At 49.5% G+C, this 27,422-nt stretch overlaps 1 protein-coding gene across 1 annotated transcript in view; it reads right to left on the bottom strand.

The window, feature by feature from the left end:
* CASP2 (caspase 2) overlaps window positions 1–23,836 on the bottom strand; it is a 189,820-nt gene extending 165,984 nt beyond the window's left edge. The window contains exon 1 of the mRNA XM_063962662.1: window positions 23,564–23,836. The gene's annotated coding sequence lies outside the window, so the exon portion shown is untranslated. The remainder of the gene's footprint in view (window positions 1–23,563) is intronic.
* Window positions 23,837–27,422: the final 3,586 nt, after the last annotated feature.

Genomic DNA, 27,422 nt, shown 5'->3' with positions numbered 1-27,422 from the left:
AAATACATTTTAGGATACGCTCCTGCTTTCTATCAGCAGGATCCTTAAGGGCGGCCATCTCAGGAGAGGGTAGAGCCCTTGTTTTTACAAGCGTGTGAGCGCTTAATCCACCCTAGGGGGTGTTTCCCAACGCACCCTAACCTCTGGCGGGAAAAGGTATACTGCCCATAACTTTTTTGAAATTATCAATTGTTATCGGGGGGAAACCCACGCATCATCACACACCTCATTTTATTTCTCAGATTCAGGAAAACTACAGGAAGTTTTTCCTCACCAAACATAATACCCCATTTTTTTGGTGGTATTCATATTATCAGAAAAGTGTAAACTTTTTCCATTGCCTCAATCATGCAATGTGTGGCCTTATTGGAAATCACGGTTGTCTCTTCACCGTCGACACAGGAGTCAGTACCCTTGTCGGCGTCTGTATCTGAGGTAACGGGCGCTTTAGGGCCCCTGTATGAGACGTCTGGACATGCACAAGCTGAGTAGCCGGCTGTCTCATGTCAACCACTGTCTTTAATACAAAGCTGACACTGTCACGCAATTTCAACAGTACATCCACTCAGGTGTCGACCCCCTAGGGGGAGACAACACTATTTCAGACACTCTACTCCGTCTCCTCATCATTTTTCTCCTCATACATGTCGACACCAACGTACCGACACACAGCACACACACAGGGAATGCTCTGATAGAGGACAGGACCCCACTAGCCCTTTGGGGAGACAGAGGGAGAGTTTGCCAGCACACACCAGAGCGCTATATATATACAGGGATAACCTTATATAAGTGTTTTTCCCTTTATAGCTGCTGTATTGTTATATACTGCGCCTAATTTGTGCCCCCCTCTCTTTTCTTAACCCCTTTCTGTAGTGTAGTGACTGCAGGGGAGAGCCAGGGAGCTTCCCTCCAACTGAGCTGTGAGGGAAAATGGCGCCAGTGTGCTGAGGAGATAAGGACGCAGAGAAAGGGGCGGAGCCTATCATCCTTTTTCTGTATGTTTTGGCAGGGGTTAAATGCATCCATATAGCCCAGGAGTTATATGTGATGCATTTATTTTAGCCATATAAGGTTTTTATATCGATTTATTGCGTCTCAGGGCGCTGCCCCCCCCAGCGCCCTGCACCCTCAGTGACCGGAGTGTGAAGTGTGCTGAGAGCAATGGCGCACAGCTGCGGTGCTGTGCGCTACCTTATCTGAAGACAGGATCGTCTTCTGCCGCCGATTTTTCCGGACCTCTTCGCTTTTCTGGCTCTGTAAGGGGGACGGCGGCGCGGCTCCGGTGACCCATCCAGGCTGAACCTGTGATCGTCCCTCTGGAGCTAATGTCCAGTAGCCTAAGAAGCCCAATCCACTCTGCACGCAGGTGAGTTCGCTTCTTCTCCCCTTAGTCCCTCGATGCAGTGAGCCTGTTGCCAGCAGGTCTCACTGAAAATAATAAACCTAAACTAAAACTTTCACAGAGAGCTCAGGAGAGCCCCTAGTGTGCACCCTTCTCGTCGGGCACAGAAATCTAACTGGGGCTTGGAGGAGGGTCATGGGGGGAGGAGCCAGTGCACACCAGGTGATCCTAAAGCTTTCTTTAGATGTGCCCAGTCTCCTGCGGAGCCGCTATCCCCATGGTCCTTACGGAGTTCCCAGCATCCACTAGGACGTCAGAGAAATGGGGCCTATAGTATATAGCACTGTGCTCGTTTATCTCCTCACTTTCGGAATGCTCTTCCATTGTCTCTACTACTGATACATTCGCTCCTCCACACTGTCTTCTTGTTGCGGTCACCCGAGGCTCTGTTTTCTCTTTATAGAGATTCTCTCTGGGAAAAACTACACTCCTATACTCTACAGTAACCACCAGTATGCAGACAACGCAGAAATCTAGCTCTCATCTCCTAAGATCTCCATTTTTCGGACATCCCAGCCTCACCGCCATTCCCACCTAGATGTCACACTACCTAAGGCTCAAAATGCCCACCCCTTCTAGCGCCGCTACCCTCCTCTAGCATTCCATCCCACTAAGATTGCTACCTTTGTGTCGTCCTTGACTCCAACCCCAGCTTCACTCCACACATCCGGTCCGTTGAGCTGCCTTGCCATCTTCTCACTCAGGCTGACCAGAGTTACTAAAACCATTAGACATTCTCTCAGTATTTCCTGCAACCCCCTACTATTTAGCATTGACATCTATTATATGTTCTAAATGCTGCTCCAAATCCTGTGCATCACCCTAAATATCCTTACACTGGATCTCCATTCCCACTATTCAATTAAATCACCTCACCAGATCCTCATTTTTATCTCCCATCATGAGATAAAGACTCCCCTCATGCTGCTCCTGCTAATGGAACACCCTAACCTGACCACACTCTCCCTCAACCTTCATCCAGTCTTTCAAAACCCAGCTTTACTGTCAACCTAGGGGTATATTCAGTTAGAGTCGTATCCATTCCGACATGCATTTGTTGGAATGGATCCGACAACCCCTATTCAATCTCATCTCAATTCGACTTTTAAAAAGCCGAATTGAGATGAGGGACCCAGAGGAGGAGAGGGGGGGGAGGGGGGGCTGCGGGGAGACCAGCGGGGACAGCAGCGCTGCAGAAGGACGTCTCACAGCCGCCAGACCTCACAGCAGTGTCCACCCAGCTCCAGTAAGCGTGACCTCGCTTGCTGGAGTCGGGTGGACGCTGCCGTGAGCGGCGCAGCTGTGAGACATCCTGCTGCAGCGCTTCTCTCCCCTGTATGCCCTGCGGCTGTCCCCCCACCCTCTCCTCCTCTGGGTCCCACATCTCAGTCCGACATTTTTTTATGTCGGACTGAGATGGTCGGAAACGGGGCCAAATCCTGTCGAATTTGGCCCCGTTTCACTCAAAAGTACGTGAATCGGCAGCTATACCGCCGATTCACATACTATTCGACAAGTCGAATTCCCAGACTTGTCAAGAAAAAAAAAACAGCTGGGATTGAATAGGTCGGATCACGATTCGACCTTAAAAAGTTGAAAACTGCAGTCTTTTCGACAGACGGCAGTTTTCGACCCTAATTGAATATACCCCCTACTGTGTACTCGTGTTTAATGAGCAACTGCATAATTTGTATGTTAATGAGGTCAATTCAATTAAGAGTGGAAGCAACAAGGCCGTTATATGTGAAAGACTGAAATCAGTCTACACTGCAATATACTGTAGATCTGAGCCAGGACACGCCTCTCCCACCCCTCTACTCCCTCCGCACAGGTTACACCGGCCCCACCTGCAGTGGTGTTACCCAGGTGAAAGGTACTTGCTGTTTTAACTTTTCTCACCGTCTCAGGCCCATTAAGTTTAGGGGCAGAAAGGACTAACGCAGACAATCTTTCTCTATGTATTCTTGCACAGCCCAACCAAGAACATTTCTTCAATGGAAAAAATAAGAATTTACTTACCGATAATTCTATTTCTCGGAGTCCGTAGTGGATGCTGGGGTTCCTGAAAGGACCATGGGGAATAGCGGCTCCGCAGGAGACAGGGCACAAAAAAGTAAAGCTTTACTAGGTCAGGTGGTGTGCACTGGCTCCTCCCCCTATGACCCTCCTCCAGACTCCAGTTAGGTACTGTGCCCGGACGAGCATACACAATAAGGGAGGCATTTTGAATCCCGGGTAAGACTCATACCAGCCACACCAATCACACCGTACAACTTGTGATCTAAACCCAGTTAACAGTATGACAACAGAAAGGGCCTCTTAAAGATGGCTCCTTAACAATAACCCGAATTAGTTAACAATAACTATGTACAAGTATTGCAGATAATCCGCACTTGGGATGGGCGCCCAGCATCCACTACGGACTCCGAGAAATAGAATTATCGGTAAGTAAATTCTTATTTTCTCTATCGTCCTAAGTGGATGCTGGGGTTCCTGAAAGGACCATGGGGATTATACCAAAGCTCCCAAACGGGCGGGAGAGTGCGGATGACTCTGCAGCACCGAATGAGAGAACTCCAGGTCCTCCTTTGCCAGGGTATCAAATTTGTAAAATTTTACAAACGTGTTCTCCCCCGACCACGTAGCTGCTCGGCAGAGTTGTAATGCCGAGACCCCTCGGGCAGCCGCCCAAGATGAGCCCACCTTCCTTGTGGAGTGGGCTTTTACAGTTTTAGGCTGTGGCAGGCCTGCCACAGAATGTGCAAGTTGAATTGTGTTACAAATCCAACGAGCAATCGACTGCTTAGAAGCAGGTGCGCCCAACTTGTTGGGTGCATACAATATAAACAGCGAGTCAGATTTTCTGACTCCAGCCGTCCTTGCAATGTATATTTTTAAGGCTCTGACAACGTCCAACAACTTGGAGTCCTCCAAGTCGCTAGTGGCCGCAGGCACCACAATAGGTTGGTTCAGATGAAATGCTGATACCACTTTAGGGAGAAAATGCGGACGAGTCCGCAGTTCTGCCCTATCCGAATGGAAGATTAGATAAGGACTTTTATAAGATAAAGCCGCCAATTCAGATACTCTCCTGGCAGAGGCCAGGGCTAGTAACATAGTCACTTTCAATGTGAGATATTTCAAATCCACCTTTTTCAATGGTTCAAACCAATGGGATTTGAGGAAATCTAAAACTACATTTAGATCCCACGGTGCCACCGGAGGCACCACAGGAGGCTGTATATGCAGTACTCCCTTGACAAAAGTCTGGACCTCAGGGACAGAGGCCAATTCTTTTTGGAAGAATATTGACAGGGCCGAAATTTGAACCTTAATGGATCCCAATTTGAGACCCATAGATAATCCTGATTGCAGGAAATGTAGGAAACGACCCAGTTGGAATTCCTCCGTCGGAACCCTCCGATCCTCGCACCACGCTACATATTTTCGCCAAATGCGGTGATAATGTTTCACGGTGACTTCCTTCCGTGCCTTAATCAAGGTAGGAATGACTTCTTCTGGAATGCCTTTCCCTTTTAGGATCTGGCGTTCAACCGCCATGCCGTCAAACGCAGCCGCGGTAAGTCTTGAAAAAGACAGGGACCCTGCTGTAGCAGGTCCCTTCTCAGAGGTAGAGGCCACGGTTCGTCCGTGAGCATCTCTTGAAGTTCCGGATACCAAGTCCTTCTCGGCCAATCCGGAACCACTAGTATTGTTCTTACTCTTCTTTGCCGTATGATCTTCAATACCTTTGGTATGAGCGGCAGAGGAGGAAACACATACACTGACTGGTACACCCAAGGAGTTACCAGTGCGTCCACAGCTATTGCCTGTGGATCTCTTGACCTGGCGCAATATTTGTCCAGTTTCTTGTTGAGGCGAGACGCCATCATGTCTACAATTGGTCTTTCCCAACGGTCTATTAACATGTTGAAGACTTCTGGATGTAGACCCCACTCTCCCGGATGAAGATCGTGTCTGCTGAGGAAGTCTGCTTCCCAGTTGACCACGCCCGGGATGAACACTGCTGACAGTGCTATCACGTGATTCTCCGCCCAGCGAAGAATCTTGGCAGCTTCTGCCATTGCACTCCTGCTTCTTGTGCCGCCCTGCCTGTTTACATGGGCGACCGCCGTGATGTTGTCCGACTGAATCAACACCGGCTTTCCTTGCAGGAGAAGTTCCGCCTGGCTTAGAGCATTGTAGATTGCTCTTAGTTCCAGAATGTTTATGTGAAGAGACTTTTCCAGACTCGTCCATACTCCCTGGAAGTTTCTTCCTTGTGTGACTGCTCCCCAGCCTCTCAGGCTGGCGTCCGTGGTCACCAGGATCCAATCCTGAATGCCGAATCTGCGGCCTTCTAATAGGTGAGCCTTCTGCAACCACCACAGAAGTGACACCCTTGTCTTTGGTGACAGGGTTATTCGCAGGTGCATCTGCAGATGCGACCCTGACCATTTGTCCAACAGATCCCTTTGGAATATTCTTGCATGGAATCTGCCGAATGGAATTGCTTCGTAAGAAGCCACCATTTTTCCCAGGACTCTTGTGCATTGATGTACTGACACTTTTCCTGGTTTTAGGAGGTTCCTGACCAGATCGGATAACTCCTTGGCTTTTTCCTCTGGAAGGAAAACCTTTTTCTGAACCGTGTCCAGAATCATTCCTAGGAACAGCAGACGAGTTGTCGGGATTAAATGGGATTTTGGAATATTCAGAATCCACCCGTGTTGTCTTAGCACCTCTTGAGATAGTGCTAAAGCTGTCTCCAGCTGTTCTCTGGACCTTGCCCTTATTAGGAGATCGTCCAAGTATGGGATAACTAATACGCCTTTTCTTCGAAGAAGAATCATCATCTCGGCCATTACCTTGGTAAAGACCCGAGGCGCCGTGGACAATCCGAACGGCAGCGTCTGAAACTGATAGTGACAGTTTTGAACAATGAACCTGAGGTACCCCTGGTGTGCGGGGTAAATCGGAACGTGTAGATACGCATCCTTGATGTCCAAGGATACCATAAAGTCCCCTTCTTCCAGGTTCGCTATCACTGCTCTGAGTGACTCCATCTTGAACTTGAACTTTTTTATGTAGAGGTTCAAGGACTTCAGATTTAGAATAGGCCTTACCGAGCCATCCGGCTTCGGTACCACAAATAGAGTGGAATAATACCCCTTTCCTTGTTGTAATAGGGGTACTTTGACTATCACCTGCTGAGCGTACAGCTTGTGAATGGCTTCCAACACCCTCTCCCTTTCGGAAGAGACGGTTGGTAAGGCAGACTTCAGGAAACGATGAGGAGGATCCGTCTCTAATTCCAACCTGTACCCCTGAGATATTATCTGCAGGATCCAGGGGTCTACCTGCGAGTGAGCCCACTGCGCGCTGTAATTTTTGAGACGGCCCCCCACTGTCCCCGAGTCCGCTTGAGAGGCCCCAGCGTCCTGCTGAGGTTTTTGCAGGAGCCGGGGAGGGCTTCTGTTCCTGGGAAGGAGCTGCCTGTTGGTGTCTCTTCCCTCTTCCTCTGCCTCGTGGCAGGTACGACAAGCCCTTTGCTCTCTTATTTTTGTAGGAGCGAAAAGGCTGCGGTTGAAAGGTCGGTGCCTTTCTCTGTTGGGGAGTGACTTGAGGTAAAAAAGTGGATTTCCCGGCAGTAGCCGTGGCCACCAAGTCTGATAGACCAACTCCAAATAACTCCTCCCCTTTATACGGCAAAACCTCCATGTGACGTTTTGAATCCGCATCGCCTGTCCACTGTCGTGTCCATAAGGCTCTTCTGGCTGAAATGGACATAGCACTCACCCGAGATGCCAGTGTGCAAATATCCCTCTGTGCATCACGCATATAGATAAATGCATCCTTTATTTGTTCTAACGACCGTAAAACATTGTCCCTATCTAGGGTATCAATATTTTCAATCAGGGATTCTGACCAAACTACTCCAGCACTGCACATCCAGGCAGTTGCTATAGCTGGTCGTAGTATAACACCTGCATGTGTGTATATATTCTTTTGAATAACTTCCATCTTTCTATCTGATGGATCCTTAAGTGCGGCCGTCTCAGGAGAGGGTAACGCCACTTGTTTGGATAAGCGTGTGAGCGCCTTGTCCACCTTAGGGGGTGTTTCCCAGCGCGCCCTAACCTCTGGCGGGAAAGGGTATAATGCCAATAACTTTTTTGAAATTATCAACTTTTTATCAGGAGCAACCCACGCTTCATCACACACGTCATTTAATTCTTCTGATTCAGGAAAAACTGTTTGTAGTTTTTTCACACCATACATAATACCCTGTTTTACGGTATCTGTAGTATCAGCTAAATGTAACGTCTCCTTCATTGCCAAAATCATATAACGTGTGGCCCTACTGGAAAATACGTTTGAATTTCTACCGTCGTCACTGGAATCAGTGCCCGTGTCTGGGTCTGTGTCGACCGACTGAGGCAAAGGGCGTTTTACAGCCCCTGACGGTGTTTGAGGCGCCTGGACAGGCATTAATTGATTGTCCGGCCGCCTCATGTCCTCAACTGACTGTTTAAGGGAAGATAAACCATCACGTAATTCCACAAATAAAGGCATCCATTCTGGTGTCGACCCCCTGGGGGGTGACATCTGCATATTTGGCAATTGCTCCGCCTCCACACCAATATCGTCCTCATACATGTCGACACCACGTACCGACACACACCGCAAACTCACAGGGAATGCTCTAATGAAGACAGGACCCACTAGCCCTTTTGGGGAGACAGAGGGAGAGTCTGCCAGCACACACCACAAAGCGCTATATATACAAGGGATATCCTTATATTAAGTGCTCCCTTATAGCTGCTTTAATATATATATATATATAGCCATTAATGTGCCCCCCCTCTCTGTTTTACCCTGTTTCTGTAGTGCAGTGCAGGGGAGAGACCTGGGAGCCGTTCTGACCAGCGGAGCTGTGACAGAAAATGGCGCCGTGTGCTGAGGAGATAGGCCCCGCCCCTTTTTCGGCGGGTTCTTCTCCCGCTATTTTTCCAGTCAGGCAGGGGTTAAATATCTCCATATAGCCCCTATGGGCTATATGTGAGGTATTTTTAGCCTTGTATAAGGTTTATATTTGCCTCTCAGAGCGCCCCCCCCCAGCGCTCTGCACCCTCAGTGACTGCCCAGTGAAGTGTGCTGAGAGGAAAATGGCGCACAGCTGCAGTGCTGTGCGCTACCTTATGAAGACTGAGGAGTCTTCAGCCGCCGGTTTCCGGACCTCTTCACGCTTCAGCATCTGCAAGGGGGTCGGCGGCGCGGCTCCGGGACCGGACTCCACGGCTGGGCCTGTGTTCGATCCCTCTGGAGCTAATGGTGTCCAGTAGCCAAGCAGCAAATCCACTCTGCATGCAGGTGAGTTTACTACTTTCCCCCTAAGTCCCACGTTGCAGTGATCCTGTTGCCAGCAGGACTCACTGTAAAGAAAAAAAACCTAAACTAAACTTTCTCTAAGCAGCTCTTTAGGAGAGCCACCTAGATTGCACCCTTCTCGTTCGGGCACAAAATCTAACTGGAGTCTGGAGGAGGGTCATAGGGGGAGGAGCCAGTGCACACCACCTGACCTAGTAAAGCTTTACTTTTTTGTGCCCTGTCTCCTGCGGAGCCGCTATTCCCCATGGTCCTTTCAGGAACCCCAGCATCCACTTAGGACGATAGAGAAAACAGGGTGCGAGTTGTGGGAAGCAGTGCAATAATAGCGATCTTGGCTGCAGATTTAAAGAAGCAATACTTTTAAAGGCAAAATCAACTTGGTTTTGTCTATTAAATTATTACAGCTTTACATTTGCAAAATCGATCTCTGAAATGGCACTCCTTCACAGAACCTACCGTCTATTACATAAACCTGGTGGGGTCTTTTATTTCCCTTTTCGGGTCCTACTGTAACACATCATGGAATATACAACAAATAATACGGTTATGCAAGTTTGTTCAATTGTTTTTGGGTGCACATAAGTAATGGGAGCTTGACAGGAACTATTGTTTTGCCCAGGGGCATGAGTGCCCATTATTTCTCCCCACACCCTCCTGAGGTGATGAGCAGAAAGCACGAGTTCTGCAGCTCAGCCAATCCTTTGCACGGGATTAAATGCTTTACGCGACCCCCGGTAGGACAAAGATAAGGGAGATTATGTTAGGAAAGGCAGCTGGGGGGCATGGGCACACATTTACCAGGAAAGACTAGAAGGGCCTCAATAGTCTGGAGCACACATAGCAGAGGGAATGTACAGTATGGTAGCTGCTTTCCTCTCATATAAGGGGTTATAACATGGTACAGGAGGGAAACGTCTGCAGGGAGAGAGTTAGTAGAACAGGAGAACATCTGAGGATTTAGGAGAAATTACTTTACTAAAACTAGGGGTTAATACAATAAGGGGATTTAAATAAGAATTTACTTACCGATAATTCTATTTCTCGTTGTCCGTAGTGGATGCTGGGAACTCCGTAAGGACCATGGGGGGGGGGTAGCGGCTCCGCAGGAGACTGGGCACATCTAAAGAAAGCTTTAGGACTATCTGGTGTGCACTGGCTCCTCCCCCTATGACCCTCCTCCAAGCCTCAGTTAGGATACGGTGCCCGGACGAGCGTACACAATAAGGAAGGATTTTGAATCCCGGGTAAGACTCATACCAGCCACACCAATCACACCGTACAACTTGTGATATGAAACCCAGTTAACAGCATGATAACAGAGGAGCCTCTGAATAGATGGCTCACAACAAGAACCCGATTAGTTAACAATAACTATGTACAAGTATTGCAGACAATCCGCACTTGGGATGGGCGCCCAGCATCCACTACGGACTACGAGAAATAGAATTATCGGTAAGTAAATTCTTATTTTCTCTGACGTCCTAGTGGATGCTGGGAACTCCGTAAGGACCATGGGGATTATACCAAAGCTCCCAAACGGGCGGGAGAGTGCGGATGACTCTGCAGCACCGAATGAGAGAACTCCAGGTCCTCCTCAGCCAGAGTATCAAATTCGTAGAATTTTGCAAACGTGTTTGCCCCTGACCAAGTAGCTGCTCGACAAAGTTGTAAAGCCGAGACCCCTCGGGCAGCCGCCCAAGATGAGCCCACCGTCCTTGTGGAATGGGCTTTTATTGATTTAGGCTGCGGTAATCTTACCGCAGAATGCGCCAGCTGAATAGTGCTACAAATCCAGCGCGCAATAGACTGCTTAGAAGCAGGAGCACCCAGCTTGTTGGGTGCCATCAGGAGAAACAGCGAGTCAGTTTTCCTGACTCCAGCCGTCCTGGAAAAATCAAATTTTCAGGGCCCTGACTACGTCCAGCAACTTGGAATCCTCCAAGTCCCCAGTAGCCGCAGGCACCACAATAGGTTGGTTCAAGTGAAAACCTGAGACCACCTTCGGGAGAAACTGAGGACGAGTCCTCAACTCTGCCCTATCCATACAGAAAATCAGATAAGGCCTTTTACATGACAAAGCCGCCAATTCTGACACACGCCTGGCCAAGGCCAAGACCAACAGCATGACCACTTTCCACGCGAGATACTTTAGCTCCATGGTTTTAAGTGGCTCAACCAATGCGACTTTAGGAAATCCAACACCACGTTGAGATCCAAAAAATGCCACAGGAGGCACAAAAGGAGGCGGAATATGTAGTACTCCTTTAACCAAAGTCTGAACTTCAGGCAGTGAAGCCAGTTCTTTCTGGAAGAAAATCGACAGAGCCGAAATCCGGACCTTGATGGACCCCAATTTGAGGCCCAAACGTCACCCCTGCTTGCAGGAAGTGCAGGAATCGACATAGTTGAAATTCCTCCGTCGGGGCCTTCATGGCCTCCCACCAAGCAACAAATTTTCGCCAAACGCGGCGATAATGTCTTGCGGTGACATCCTTCCTGGCTATGATCAGGGTAGGGATGACTTCCTTCGGAATACCCTTTTCCTTTAGGATCCGGTGTTCTACCGCCATGCCGTCAAACGCAGCCGCGGTAAGTCTTGGAACAGACAGGGTCCCTGCTGCAGCAGGTCTTGTCTGAGCGGCAGAGGCCAAGGGTCCTCTGCCAGCATCTCTTGAAGTTCCGGGTACCAAGCTCTTCATGGCCAATCCGGAACCCCGAGTATGGTTTTCACTCCTCGCCTTCTTATTATTCTCAGTACCTTGGGTATGAGAGGTAGAGGAGGAGACACATAAACCGACTGGTACACCCACGGTGTCACTAGAGCGTAACCAGCGATCGCCTGAGGGTCCCTTGACCTGGCGCAATATCTTTTCAACTTCTTGTTGAGGCGGGACGCCATCATGTCCACCCGTGGTCATTCCCAACGGTTTACCCGCATTTGGAAAACTTCTGAAGTCCCCATTCTCCTGGGTGTAGGTCGCCCATCGGAGAATCCTTGTGGCTTCTGCCATCGCCATCCTGCTTCTTGTGCCGCCCTGTCTGTTTACATGGGCGACCGCCGTGATGTCGTCTGATTGGATCAGTACCGGCTGGTTCTGAAGCAGGGGCCTTGCTTGGCTTAGGGCATTGTAAACGGCCCTTAGCTGCAGAATATTTATGTGAAGCGAAATCTCCTTGGAAATTTCTTCCCTGTGTGACTGCACCCCAGCCCCGAAGGCTGGCATCCGTGGACACCAGGACCCAGTCCTGTATTCCGAATCTACGGCCCACTAGTAGATGAGCCCTCTGCATCCACCACAGCAGCGACACCCTGTTTCTTGCTGACAGGGTTATCCGCTGTTGTATCTGTACATGGGACCCGGACCATTAGTCCCACAGGTCCCACTGGAACGTCCTTGCGTGGAGTCTTCCGAATGGAATTATGCTTCGTACGAAGCTACCATTTTTCCCAGGACTCGTGTGCATTGATGTACCGACACCTGTCCTGGTTTTAGGATGTCTCTGACTAGAGATGACAACTCCTCGGCTTTTTCCACTGAAAGAAACACTCTTTTCTGGTCTGCGTTCAGCCACATTCCCAGGAACAGAAGACGTGTCGTCGGGACCAGCTGTGACTTTGGAATATTGAGAATCCAGTCGTGCTGTTGTAGCACTTCCCGAGAGAGTGCTACCCCCACTACCAACTGTTCTTTGGACCTCGCCTTTATCAGGAGATCGTCCAAGTACGGAATAATAAAAACTTCCTTCTTGCGAAGGAGTATCATCACTTCGGCCATTACCTAGGTAAAGAACTTCGGTGCCGTGGACAACTCCAACGGCCGCGTCTGGAACTGATAGTGACAGTCCTGTACCACATATCTGAGGTACTCCTGGTGAGGGGGGTAAATGGGGACATGCAGGTACGCATCCTTGATGTCCAGGGAGACCCTGTAATCCCCCTCGTCCAGGCTCGTAATAACCGCCCTGAGCGATTTCATCTTGAACTTGAATCTTCTGATATAAAAGTTCAAGTATTTTAATTTCAAGATGGGTCTCACCGAACCGTTGCGGTACCACAACCACTGTGGAATAGTAACCCCTTCCTTGCTGAAGGAGGGGCACCTTGACAATCACTTGTTGTGATTATAGTGTTGAATATCCACCAACGCCGTCTCCCTGGCAGAGGGAGGTGCCGGTAAGGCCGATTTTAGGAAACGGCGGGGGGGATGAACGTCTAGAACTCCAGCCTGTACCCCGGAGATACTACTTGAAGGACCCAGGGATCCATGTGAGAGAGCCCACTGTCCGCTGAAATATCTGAGACGGGCCCCCACCGTACCCGGGTCCGCCTGAGCAGCCCCAGCACCATGCTGTGGACCTACCGGACGCAGGGAGGACTTCTGCTCTTGGGAACTAGCTGTGTGTTGCAGCTTTTTCCTCTACCTTTGCCTCTTGGCAGAAAGGATGAGCCTCTAGCCCTCTTGCTTTTCTGGGGCCGAAAGGACTGTACTTGATGATACGGTGCTTTCTTTTGTTGTGGGGTAGCCTGTGGCAACAAAATTAATTTCCCAGCAGTAGCTGTGGAAACGAGGTCTGAAAAACTATCCCCAAACAGTTTTACCCCCTTATAGGGCAACTTCCATGTGCCGATTCGAGTCGGCATCGCCTGACCATTGCCAAGTCCATAATCCCCGTCTGGCGGCAATGGACCTAGCGCTTATTTTTGATGCCAGCCGGCAAATATCCCTCTGTGCATCACGCATGTATAAGACCACGTCTTTTATATGCTCTATTTTCAGCAAAATATTGTCCCTATCCATAGTTATTTTCCGACAGGGAATCTGACCACGCAGCGGGAGCACTGCACATCCATGCCGAAGCAACGGCTGGTCGCAATATAATGCCCTAGTGTGTGACCATATCTTATAGGGTAACCTCCTGCTTTCTATCAGCAGGTTCCTTCAGGGCGGCCGTACCCGGAGACGGTAGTGCCACCTTTTCTGATAAGCGTGTAAGCGCTGTATCTACCCTATGGGGTGTTTCCCCGCGTGACCTATCCTCTGGCGGGAAAGGGTACGCTGACAATAACCGTTGTAGAAATTATCAATTTCTTACCGGGGGAAGACCACTCTTACTCACACACCTCATTTAATTTCTCAGACGCAGGAAAAAATAAGATTTTACTTACCGATAAATCTATTTCTCGTAGTCCGTAGTGGATGCTGGGGACTCCGTCAGGACCATGGGGATTAGCGGCTCCGCAGGAGACAGGGCACAAAAATAAAGCTTTAGGATCAGGTGGTGTGCACTGGCTCCTCCCCCTATGACCCTCCTCCAAGCCTCAGTTAGGATACTGTGCCCGGACGAGCGTACACAATAAGGAAGGATTTTGAATCCCGGGTAAGAATCATACCAGCCACACCAATCACACCGTACAACTTGTGATCTGAACCCAGTTAACAGTATGACAACGTAGGAGCCTCTGAACAGACGGCTCACAACAAGAACAACCCGATTTTTTTGTAACAATAACTATGTACAAGTAATGCAGACAATCCGCACTTGGGATGGGCGCCCAGCATCCACTACGGACTACGAGAAATAGATTTATCGGTAAGTAAAATCTGATTTTCTCTAACGTCCTAGTGGATGCTGGGGACTCCGTCAGGACCATGGGGATTATACCAAAGCTCCCAAACGGGCGGGAGAGTGCGGATGACTCTGCAGCACCGAATGAGAGAACTCCAGGTCCTCTTTAGCCAGGGTATCAAATTTGTAGAATTTTACAAACGTGTTCTCCCCCGACCACGTAGCTGCTCGGCAGAGTTGTAATGCCGAGACCCCTCGGGCAGCCGCCCAGGATGAGCCCACCTTCCTTGTGGAATGGGCCTTGACAGATTTAGGCTGTGGCAGGCCTGCCACAGAATGTGCAAGTTGAATTGTGCTACAAATCCAACGAGCAATCGTCTGCTTAGAAGCAGGAGCACCCAGCTTGTTGGGTGCATACAGTATAAACAGCGAGTCAGATTTTCTGACTCCAGCCGTCCTTGAAATATATATTTTCAATGCCCTGACAACGTCCAGCAACTTGGAATCCTCCAAATCGCTAGTAGCCGCAGGCACCACAATAGGCTGGTTCAGGTGAAACGCTGACACCACCTTAGGCAGAAACTGAGGACGCGTCCGCAGTTCTGCCCTGTCCGAATGGAAAATCAGATATGGGCTTTTATACGATAAAGCCGCCAATTCTGACACTCTCCTGGCTGAAGCCAGGGCCAGTAGCATGGTTACATTCCATGTAAGATATTTCAAATCCGCCCATTTGAGTGGCTCAAACCAATGGGATTTGAGAAAATCCAAAACTACATTAAGGTCCCACGGAGCCACTGGGGGCACAACCGGGGGCTGTATATGTAGTACTCCTTTTACAAAAGTCTGGACTTCAGGAACTGAAGCCAATTCTTTCTGGAAGAAAATCGACAGGGCCGAAATTTGAACCTTAATGGACCCCAACTTGAGGCCCATAGACAATCCTGTTTGCAGGAAATGTAGGAATCGACCCAATTAAAATTCCTCCGTGGGGGCCTTCCTGGCCTCACACCACGCAACATATTTTCTCCAAATGCGGTGATAATGTTGTGCAGTCACCTCCTTCCTGGCTTTAACCAGTGTAGGAATGACCTCTTCTGGAATGCCTTTTTCCCTTAGAATTCGGCGTTCAACCGCCACGCCGTCAAACGCAGCCGCGGTAAGTCTTGGAATAGACACGGTCCCTGCTGAATCAGGTCCCGTCTTAGAGGTAGAGGCCACGGATTTTCCGTGAGCATCTCCTGAAGTTCCGGGTACCAAGTTCTTCTTGGCCAATCCGGAGCCACGAGTATCGTTCTTACTCCCCTTTGCCGTATAATTCTCAGTACTTTGGGTATGAGAGGCAGAGGAGGAAACACATACACTGACTGGAACACCCACGGTGTTACCAGAGCGTCCACAGCTATTGCCTGAGGGTCTCTTGACCTGGCGCAATACCTGTCCAGTTTTTTGTTGAGGCGAGACGCCATCATATCCACCTTTGGTTTTTCCCAACGGTTCACAATCATGTGGAAGACTTCTGGATGAAGTCCCCACTCTCCCGGGTGTAGATCGTGTCTGCTGAGGAAGTCTGCTTCCCAGTTGTCCACTCCCGGAATGAACACTGCTGACAGTGCTATCACATGATCTTCCGCCCAGCGAAGAATCCTTGCAGCTTCTGCCATTGCTCTCCTGCTTCTTGTGCCGCCCTGTCTGTTTATGTGGGCGACTGCCGTGATGTTGTCCGACTGGATCAACACCGGCTGACCCTGAAGCAGGGGTTTTGCCAGGCTTAGAGCATTGTAAATCGCTCTTAGCTCCAGTATATTTATGTGAAGAGACATCTCCAGGCTTGACCATACTCCCTGGAAGTTTCTTCCCTGTGTGACCGCTCCCCAGCCTCTCAGACTGGCATCCGTGGTCACCAGGACCCAGTCCTGTATGCCGAATCTGCGGCCTTCTAACAGATGAGCACTCTGCAACCACCACAGAAGAGACACCCTTGTCCGTGGCGATAAGGTTCTCCGCTGATGCATCTGCAGATGCGATCCGGACCATTTGTCCAGCAGATCCCACTGAAAAGTTCGTGCGTGGAATCTGCCGAATGGGATTGCTTCGTAAGAAGCCACCATCTTTCCCAGGACTCTTGTGCATTGATGCACAGACACTTTTCCTGGTTTTAGGAGGTTCCTGACAAGTTCGGATAACTCCTTGGCTTTCTCCTCCGGAAGAAACACCTTTTTCTGAACCGTGTCCAGAATCATTCCCAGGAACAGCAGACGTGTTGTCGGGGTCAACTGAGATTTTGGAAAATTCAGAATCCACCCGTGTTGTTGCAGCACTACTTGGGTTAGTGCTACTCCGTCCTCCAGCTGTTCTCTGGACCTTGCCCTTATCAGGAGATAGTCCAAGTAAGGGATAATTAATACGCCTCTTCTTCGCAGAAGAATCATCATTTCGGCCATTACCTTGGTAAAGACCCGAGGTGCCGTGGACAATCCAAACGGCAGCGTCTGAAACTGATAATGACAGTTTTGCACCACGAACCTGAGGTACCCTTGATGTGAAGGGCAAATTGGGACATGCAGGTAAGCATCTTTTATGTCCAGGGACACCATAAAGTCCCCTTCTTCCAGATTCGCTATCACTGCTCTGAGTGATTCCATCTTGAACTTGAATTTTTGTATGTACAGGTTCAAAGATTTCAGATTTAGAATAGGTCTTACCGAGCCGTCCGGCTTCGGTACCACAAATAGCGTGGAGTAATACCCCTTTCCCTGTTGTAGGAGGGGTACCTTGACTATCACCTGCTGAGAAAACAGCTTGTGAATGGCTTCCAATACCGTCGCCCTGTCTGAGGGAGACGTTGGCAAAGCAGACTTTAGGAACCGGCGAGGGGGAGACTTCTCGAATTCCAACCTGTAACCCTGAGATACTACCTGCAGGATCCAGGGGTCCACCTGTGAGCAAGCCCACTGCGTGCTGAAATTCTTGAGTCGACCCCCCACCGTTCCTGAGTCCGCTTGTAAAGCCCCAGCGTCATGCTGAGGGCTTTGCAGAACCCGCGGAGGGCTTCTGTTCCTGGGAAGGAGCTGCTTGCTGCCCTCTCTTACCCTTTCCTCTGCCTCGGGGCAGATATGACTGTCCTTTTGCCTGCTTGTTCTTATAGGACCGAAAGGACTGCGGCTGAAAAGACGGTGTCTTTTTCTGTTGGGAGGGGGTCTGAGGTAAAAAGGTGGATTTCCCGGCAGTTGCCGTGGCCACCAAATCCGATAGACCGACGCCAAATAATTCCTCCCCTTTATACGGCAATACTTCCATATGCCGTTTGGAATCCGCATCACCTGACCACTGTCGTGTCCATAAACTTCTTCTGGCAGATATGGACATCGCACTTACTCTCGATGCCAGAGTGCAAATATCCCTCTGAGCATCTCGCATATAAAGAAAAGCATCCTTTAATTGCTCTAAAGTCTGTAAAATACTGTCCCTATCCAGGGTATCAATATTTTCAGTCAGGGAATCCGACCAGACCACCCCAGCACTGCACATCCAGGCTGAGGCGATGGCTGGTCGCAGTATAACACCAGTATGTGTGTATATACTTTTTAGGGTAGTTTCCAGCCTCCTATCAGCTGGATCCTTGAGGGCGGCCGTATCAGGAGACGGTAACGCCACTTGTTTTTGATAAGCGTGTGAGCGCCTTATCCACCTTAGGGGGTGTTTCCCAGCGCGCCCTAACCTCTGGCGGGAAAGGGTATAATGCCAATAACTTTTTTGAAATTAGCACTTTTCTATCTGGGTTAACCCACGCTTCATCACATACATCATTCAATTCCTCTGATTCAGGAAAAACTACAGGTAGTTTTTTCACCCCCCACATAATACCCCTTTTTGTGGTACTTGTAGTATCAGAGATATGCAAAGCCTCCTTCATTGCCGTGATCATATAACGTGTGGCCCTACTGGAAAATACGTTTGTTTCTTCACCGTCGACACTAGATTCAGTGTCCGTGTCTGTGTCGACCGACTGAGGTAAAGGGCGTTTTACAGCCCCTGACGGTGTCTGAGACGCCTGGGCAGGTACTAACTGGTTTGCCGGCCGTCTCATGTCGTCAACTGATTTTTGTAATGTGCTGACATTATCACGTAATTCCATAAACAAAGCCATCCATTCCGGTGTCGACTCCCTGGGGGGTGACATCACCATTACCGGCAATTGCTCTGCCTCCACACCAACATCGTCCTCATACATGTCGACACACACGTACCGACACACAGCAGACACACAGGGAATGCTCTATTGAAGACAGGACCCCACTAGCCCTTTGGGGAGACAGAGGGAGAGTTTGCCAGCACACACCCAAGCGCTATAATATATATGGGAACAACCCTATATAAGTGTTGTATCCTTATAGCAGCTTAAATATAGTACTATCGCCAAAAAAAAAGTGCCCCCCCTCTCTGTTTTACCCTGTTTCTGTAGTGCAGTGCAGGGGAGAGTCCTGGGAGCCTTCCTCACAGCGGAGCTGAGCAGGAAAATGGCGCTGTGTGCTGAGGAGAATAAGCCCCGCCCCCTATTTCGGCGGGCTCTTCTCCGGAGTTTGTGAGATCTGGCAGGGGTTAAATACATCCATATAGCCTCAAGGGCTATATGTGATGTATTTTTAGCCATAAAAAGGTATTATACATTGCTGCCCAGGGCGCCCCCCCAGCGCCCTGCACCCTCCGTGACCGCTGTGTGAAGTGTGCTGACAACAATGGCGCACAGCTGCAGTGCTGTGCGCTACCTCAGGAAGACTGAAAAGTCTTCTGCCGCCTGCTTCTGGACCTCTTCCATCTTCGGCATCTGCAAGGGGGGTCGGCGGCGCGGCTCCGGGACCGGACTCCATGGCTGGGCCTGTGTTCGATCCCTCTGGAGCTAATGGTGTCCAGTAGCCTAAGAAGCCAATCCATCCTGCACGCAGGTGAGTTGACTTCTCTCCCCTAAGTCCCTCGATGCAGTGAGCCTGTTGCCAGCAGGACTCACTGAAAATAAAAAACCTAAAAACTTTTTCTAAGCAGCTCTTTAGGAGAGCCACCTAGATTGCACCCTGCTCGGACGGGCACAAAAACCTAACTGAGGCTTGGAGGAGGGTCATAGGGGGAGGAGCCAGTGCACACCACCTGATCCTAAAGCTTTATTTTTGTGCCCTGTCTCCTGCGGAGCCGCTAATCCCCATGGTCCTGACGGAGTCCCCAGCATCCACTAGGACGTTAGAGAAACTACTAATAGTTTTCTCTCACCAAACACAATACCCTTTAATGTGGTACCTGGGGTATAATAATAAATGTGTAATACATTTTTCATTGTCTCAATCCTGTAACAGGTGGACCTATTTGGAGGGTACACCAGTCTCATCGATGTCGACACTGGAGTCAGTATCCGTGTCGACATCTGTGTCTGTTATCTGAGGTAGCGGGCGATTTTAGAGCCCCCCATGACATTTGAGACGCTGGAACAGACACAAGCTGAGTAGCCGGCTGTTCTGTGTCGTCGACCTTTTATGTAAGGAGTTGACACTTTCACGTAATCCTTCCATAAGTTCAACCACACCGGTGTCGACCCCGCAGGGGGTGACAACATATTTACAGGCATTCGCTCCGCCTCCACCTCATTATCCTCCACATACCTGTCGACACAGCCGTACCGACACACAGCACACACACAGGGAATGCTCCGATAGAGGACAGGACCCCACAAAGCCCTTTGGGGAGACAGAGGGAGAGTATGCCAGCACACACCAGGGCGCTATATATCACAGGGATAGCACCTATAAAAAAGTGTTTTCCCTTATAGCTGCATATATATTGTATACTGCGCCTAAATTGTGCCCCCCCCTCTCTTTTTAACCCTTTCTGTAGTGTATTAACTGCAGGGGAGAGCCAGGGAGCTTCCCTCCAACGGAGCTGTGAGGGAAAAATGGCGCCAGTGAGCTGAAGGAGATAGCTCAGCCCCTTTTTCGCGGATTTTTCTCCCGCATTTTTATGGAATCTGGCAGGGGTTAATGTACATCCATATAGCCCTGGGGGTTATATGTGATGTATTTTTGCCAGCCAAGGTGTTTATATTGCTGCTCAGGGCGCCCCCCCCCAGCGCCCTGCACCCTCAGTGACCGGAGTGTGTGGTGTACATGAGGAGCAATGGCGCACAGCTGCAGTGCTGTGCGCTACCTTGGTGAAGACTGATGTCTTCTGCCGCCGATTTTCCGGACCTCTTCTTGCTTCTGGCTCTGTAAGGGGGCCGGCGGCGCGGCTCTGGGACCGGACTCCGAGGCTGGGCCTGTGTTCGGTCCCTCTGGAGCTAATGGTGTCCAGTAGCCTAAGAAGCCCAAGCTGGCTGCAAGCAGGCGAGTTCGCTTCTTCTCCCCTTAGTCCCTCGATGCAGTGAGCCTGTTGCCAGGAGGTCTCACTGAAAATAAAAAACCTAAAACTAACTTTTTCTAAGAAGCTCAGGAGAGCCTCCTAGATTGCACCCTGCTCGGTCGGGCACAAAAATCTAACTGAGGCTTGGAGGAGGGTCATAGGGGGAGGAGCCAGTGCACACCAGATAGTCCTAAAGCTTTCTTTAGATGTGCCCAGTCTCCTGCGGAGCCGCTATCCCCACCCATGGTCCTTACAGAGTTCCCAGCATCCACTAGGACGTCAAAGAAAATATGTTTGAGGCAGACTTGAAATTTGTAATAGGCCCTACACACTGCGCGATATTAGTGAAAGATATGAATGGGATCTCGTTCATTAATGAACGAGATACCGTTCATATCTTTCAGTGTGGCGGCACCAGCGATGAACGATGCGTGTCCCCGCGCTCGTTCATCGCTGGTGCCCAGTCGGCTGTGCATGGAAGCCAATATGGACGATCTCGTCCATATTTGCCTGCGCTGCTATGGAGCCAGGTGACGGGGGGAGTGAAGAAACTACTCCCCCATCACTGCCCCCCTGCCGCCGGGTCACCCGTCGGCCGTATCCGCCGTCGGGCAGCTCGGCGGCGGATCGCTCAATGTGTAGGGCCCATAAGTCTAAAATAAGCAAAGCAGTAGCACATTGTCCAGTGGCTTGTCCCTATGCACATAAAGGGATTGATAAAATTAGACACAAGAGGCATGACGTGCTGTTCAGCGGCGTGCGAACACCAACACCGCAACATCCACTCTCCTCATCTCACCTCCAGCTCATAAATAATTTACATTCACTTTTAGCAATACACAATTTGTCCTCTCATACTAACGGACACAAAGGGCCGGATTCAAATGTTAATGCGCCCCTATCTCCCGTCTAAAGTGACAAGAGATAGAGGGGCGATATTCAAATGTTCTCCGTTTTCTCCCCTATCGCGCCCAGTACTGTCGGGTTTAGGCGCGCAAAGCACCTAAACCCGACAAAACTAATGGACGCGATCTTAAAAAGACCCGTTTGGGAGCCTAAACGGGTCTCTTTACACGCATTTCATCTTGCAACCACCGGGGGTAGCAAACTGAAATGAACTTGTCGCGCCCGTCGGCAGTAACATTAGAATACAACCGGCGGGCGCGATCGAGGCCGGGAGGGGAGGAATAACATTTGGATCCGGTCCAAAGTCAGGGCTGCAGAGTCGGTAAGGCAAACCATCGCCTCCTCTATTTTACTACTGTCCGACTCACTGCCTTGCACAAAGCAACAGGCAAAAGAAAAGGTTAGGCTCAGTTGTCAATGCAGAATTATTGTGAGAATTAAATATAACAGATATCCTTAAAACCTGAATCGTAAGCAATATGTAATTCTCATAATAATTCTGATTCATGACAAGCTGCCTGGAGGACCGCGTTTGGAACCACTGTCCATATAGCATTCATAACTATTGGTGCTGCTCAGTTCCAAGTACAAAGGACAAGATCACATAATGAAAATGGCATCCCGGTAACAGAATAATTGATGATGTCCAGTTACACAGAATACAAATGCAGATACGGAATAAGAGAAGTGGTACTGTACAACAGTCCATACATAGAGTATGACAACCAGCACAAAGACGACAGGAAGGGACACTACTTTCATTATCCACAGCACCAACTACTCCCTTCAGTAACCTGGTGGCAAGCAAAGCAGAGCGCGCCACCGAGCCCGAAGCGTGGTGAGCGAAGTTCCTCCTTCTGGTGACGTCTGAGGTCCTTCCCCAATTTGGGTTTAGACATAACCTATACAGAATAAGCAAAGATGCTGAGCATGACACCCAGCACACAGAAGATGGGAAGTGGCACTGTGCACATTACCACACACACAGAGTATGACACCCAGCACAGAGGATGGGAAGTGGCACTGTGCTCATTACCACACATACAGAGTATGACACCCAGCACACAGAAGATGGGAAGTGGCACTGTGCTCATTACCACACACACAGAGTATGACACCCAGCACACAGAAGATGGGAAGTGGCACTGTGCTCATTACCACACATACAGAGCATGACACCCAGCACACAGAAGATGGGAAGTGGCACTGTGCACATTACCACACATACAGAGTATGACACCCAGCACAGAGGATGGGAAGTGGCACTGTGCACATTACCACACATACAGAGTATGACACCGAGCACAGAGGATGGGAAGTGGCACTGTGCACATTACCACACATACAGAGTATGACACCCAGCACACAGAAGGTGGGAAGTGGCACTGTGCACATTACCACACATACAGAGTATGACACCCAGCACAGAGGATGGGAAGTGGCACTGTGCACATTAACACACATACTGAGTATGACACCCAGCAGAGGATGGGAAGTGGCACTGTGCACATTACCACACATACTGAGTATGACACCCAGCACAGAAGATGGGAAGTGGCACTGTGCACATTACCACACAGAGTATGACATCCAGAACAGAGGATGGGAAGTGGCACTGTGCACATTACCACACATACGGAGTATGACACCCAGCAGCAGAGGATGGGAAGTGGCACTGTGCACATTACCACACATACTGAGTATGACACCCAGCAGAGGATGGGAAGTGGCACTGTGCACATTACCACACAGAGTATGACATCCAGAACAGAGGATGGGAAGTGGCACTGTGCACATTACCACACATACGGAGTATGACACCCAGCAGCAGCACACCTAAGCCCCCTCTATAAAGCCAGGGATTACGCATGCGCAGTGCACGATCCCCTGCTAGTGACGTCAGCTTACCTGGAGATGAAGGGAAGCGCCGCCCTCCTGGTCACGTGATGTAATCAGAACGATTATCGGGGCAGGTGTGGCAGCGGCGAGCGAGGGGATGGGTGGCGGCCCCGCAGGCGGCGCTCTCTGCATAGATCTCCCCAGGCTGCCTCCCGTTCCCCCTCCAGCGCCACCCGCGGCCAGGTGATACCGGACACTCAGGACTCCCCTGGAGCTCCAGCCAGCCGCGTCACAGGCTGCTGCTCATGCGCAGTGCGTCCCGGCACCGCCCCCTGACCACTGACAGATCGCTGACGTCACACTGTTTTCGCGGGCTTTTCGCTGATTGGTTGGTTTGCTTCTTCCACCTCTTCCCGCGCTTTTATGACGGGCGAGACGAGAAGTGTATGCTGATGGTGGCGTGTAACGGTGTGCTGCCTCAGTGACGGCTGCATGTGTTCTGCACAGTATAACATGGGTGCCATGCAGCCTCTAAACACGATGACGTGTGTGTATGCGACCAGCAATCACCACAGGCTCATACACCGTTCCCTCACACCATGGGCCCCACGCCTCCATCTTGTCACGTTAATAAATGCATACCCTCCAACTGTACCTTTTTAATAGGTACAGTACCTTTTTTTTATGGTCTGTACCGATTTTTGGCTCTCCAAACTTCCATTGAAAGTATAGGAAAAGGGAAGTGGCCACGCCCCCTTTACCCGCGGCCACGCCCATTTTTCGTATTTGTACCGATTTTTCTGTGTAAAATGTTGGAGGGTATGTAAATGTATTCTAAATAAAGAAATGTATAGGCTGGCCATACTAGCCCATACTGTGACACTCATATAGTACTACATAGGTTCTATGGCTGATTAAAGCTAGGTTAAATGGTATTTGGATGATAGGCCGGCAGTATTTAAGGTTTACAGTTTAAAAAAAATGTCGACATGACAATGGTCGATACGTGTTGTGTTGTTTATTTCCCAACATTTGCTTGATTTACTATCCACGTGGACTACGGTGGGGAATAGTAACCTGTGGCGAATGGTGAGGCAGCGGTAGCAGAGCAAGGGTATACGCTTCCGCTGACGGTGGTCCATACTTGCCTACCTGACCCTCTCCATGAGGGAGAAAATGCTCTGTTCCTGGACTTTCCTGGTAATGTATGATTGCCATCACCTGTGATGAAACACCTTTCTTATCAATTAACTAGCTCACCACAGGTGCTGGCAATCATACATTACCAGGAAAGTCCAGGAACAGAGCATTTTCTCCCTCATGGAGAGGGTCAGGTAGGCAAGTATGCGGTGGTCACATATCAAACATACAAGGTTTGACAAAAAAAAAATCTGGAAAAAAAAAAGGTGCGTCGACCTTTTGACTCAACCTTTTTTTTAACCTGCCGAACTTTTGAACCTGTCGACATATTGGGCGGTATTCAATTCTTTTCACCACCTTCCACATCTGTTCTGTTTCTGCTAACGGGTGTGGTGTCATCATTTCAGCTTGCTACCCCTGGGGTAGCAAGGCGCCCTAACCCTTTACGCAGCTAAACCCGATTACTATGGGTGCGATATGCGCAATAACGGGGATCATTTTAGAAAGGAGATTGGGCGTGATATATCATTTGAATACCGCCCATTGACTGTAGATCTTCTATGGAATTTACTGGTGACTATACGCTAATGGATTCCAGGTGCATAAATGACTGAACACACACTGTTGCAATGAACGGCATCCAGTGATACAACATAGAAATATTAGTCACGTGACTGTTAGGGTGTAGTATGGTTGGCTGGGGACCGCCGGCATACTGACAGCTGGGCGAGCGCTAATGAGCTACTTGCGGGCTCACCACGCTATTTATTCTCCCTCCCAAGAGGGAGAATATGTGTCGCATGCCGGCGGTCGGGATCCTGGTGCCGGTATACTGGTCGCCGTGATCCCGGGCAGCGGCATACTGAAGACCACCCGACTGTTATCATAACTATATTAGACACGACATGTGTATGGACAAGTCCTCATTTAAATAGTTATGTCCTCAAGTTTTAAACTTTGTATCATAGTTGTAGTCCAATGTGATACAATGTATTGTGAATGTGAAACAGCCGTGTTTCCACTTGTGGTAAACTCACCTGCCTCCGCTCTCTGCAGCGCTAACCTCACTGCTCCCAAGTGCTGGTGTCTGGAGGTGAGAGACGCATATAGCTGTATTCTCTAGAGTGGAAATCGTTACCTTCCAGCGGGAGAGTTCGGTGAGCAGCCGCGCTTGTCTGCCACTCCACTGGTGTCCGGGACAGGCGCGTCTCCCAGCGGTGTGCACCAGCCGCCGGAGATCTCTCCTGTGCTGGGACCACGTCCGACCCCTGCACTCCTAGCCCACTGTCAGCTCCAATTCCACATAGCTGCTTCACGATAGGCGCCTCTGACGTGTAGCGTCCCAGTGCTAAGGAGCGGTGAGGTCAGTGCTGCAGAGAGCGGAGGCAGGTGAGCTTACCACAAGTGGAAACACGGCTGCTTGACATTCAAAATACATTGTATCACATTGGACTACAACTATGATACAAAGTTTAAACCTTGAGGACATAACTACTTAAATGAGGACGTTTTCATACACATGTCGTGTCTAATATAGACACGATAACAGTCACGTGACTAATATTTCTATGTTGTAGCACTGGATGCCGTTCATTGGTGGTCATTCCGAGTTGATCGCTAGCTGCATTTGTTCGCAGCGCAGCGATCAGGCTAAAAAACGGCAGTTCTGCGCATGCGTATGCGGCGCAATGCGCACGCGTGACGTATGGGCACAACGAACGATGTCGTTTTGCACAGGGTCTAGCGAAGCATTTCAGTCGCAAAATGTGCCGTCAAAACAGGACTATACAGTCTGAAGTGATTGCAAGCACTGAGTAGGTCTGGAGCTACTCTGAAACTGCACAAAAAAACTTTGTAGCCGCTCTGCGATCCTTTCGTTCGCACTTCTGCTAAGCTAATATACACTCTGTCAAAGTCAGAAAAATATCATGATGCACACTACCATATTTGCACCTCATGCGTGTCCCCGCTGCGCGTGCCCACGCTCTCCCGTGCGTACGCATACCCGCTGGTGCGTGCACCCGCAGGCGCACGGTATGCGCATTTACGGTAGATTTTGTGTGCGTCTAGCGGGCGACTCGATCGTTACATATTTTAACCATATAATGTATTTTGTAGATTATGGTCCCTTTGATAGAATCTGAAAGTTTAGTTAATGTAGCATGTTCATGAACAAAGAGAACCCTCTTTGTTTGATACGAAGGGTCAGACAAGGTTTATACAGTGGTGTTTAGTATCCATCGGAAGAGTATTTAATTAGCAATATTCCGGTGTTGGTTTGAAGCGGATTAATCGCTCGTGCGAATAGTTATGGACATAAGAAGTTTATGGACTTTTACTATTATTTGCACTTTATTATCCATGCGGCGGGAAACCTAGTTTCCCACCCACCTGAGCAGTTGGAAATAGTCACAGCCCACCTGTATGAATCAACCTATGACCTTTTGTTATAATGCGAAGAGGAATTCCTGTGTCCAATGAACAATAAGAATATAGGACCATTGTACTGTATTATGTGTAGGGTATAAAAGGACAAGCCGACCTGATCCAGCGCTCTATTCTCTTCAACGGTTCTCATTGCTGATAATCGGGAGCTGGATATCCAGAGGCGCATGCGATTGTTTCCCTTGAGCGTAAGTTTTCTCCGCAATCATATTGTCTTTCTTGTTATTGTGAGCCATATATCTCTCTCTCTCTCTCTTCTTTTTCTCTCTCGTTTCTCTTATATTGTTATTGTACTGCTATTGTATTTCATGTGTAGTTATCTGGTTAGGTAGTCTATGTTATA

The sequence above is a fragment of the Pseudophryne corroboree genome, chromosome 3 (genome assembly GCF_028390025.1).
Source record: "Pseudophryne corroboree isolate aPseCor3 chromosome 3, aPseCor3.hap2, whole genome shotgun sequence".
Taxonomy (NCBI): domain Eukaryota; kingdom Metazoa; phylum Chordata; class Amphibia; order Anura; family Myobatrachidae; genus Pseudophryne; species Pseudophryne corroboree.
This window is presented reverse-complemented; position numbering and strand designations above follow the sequence as displayed.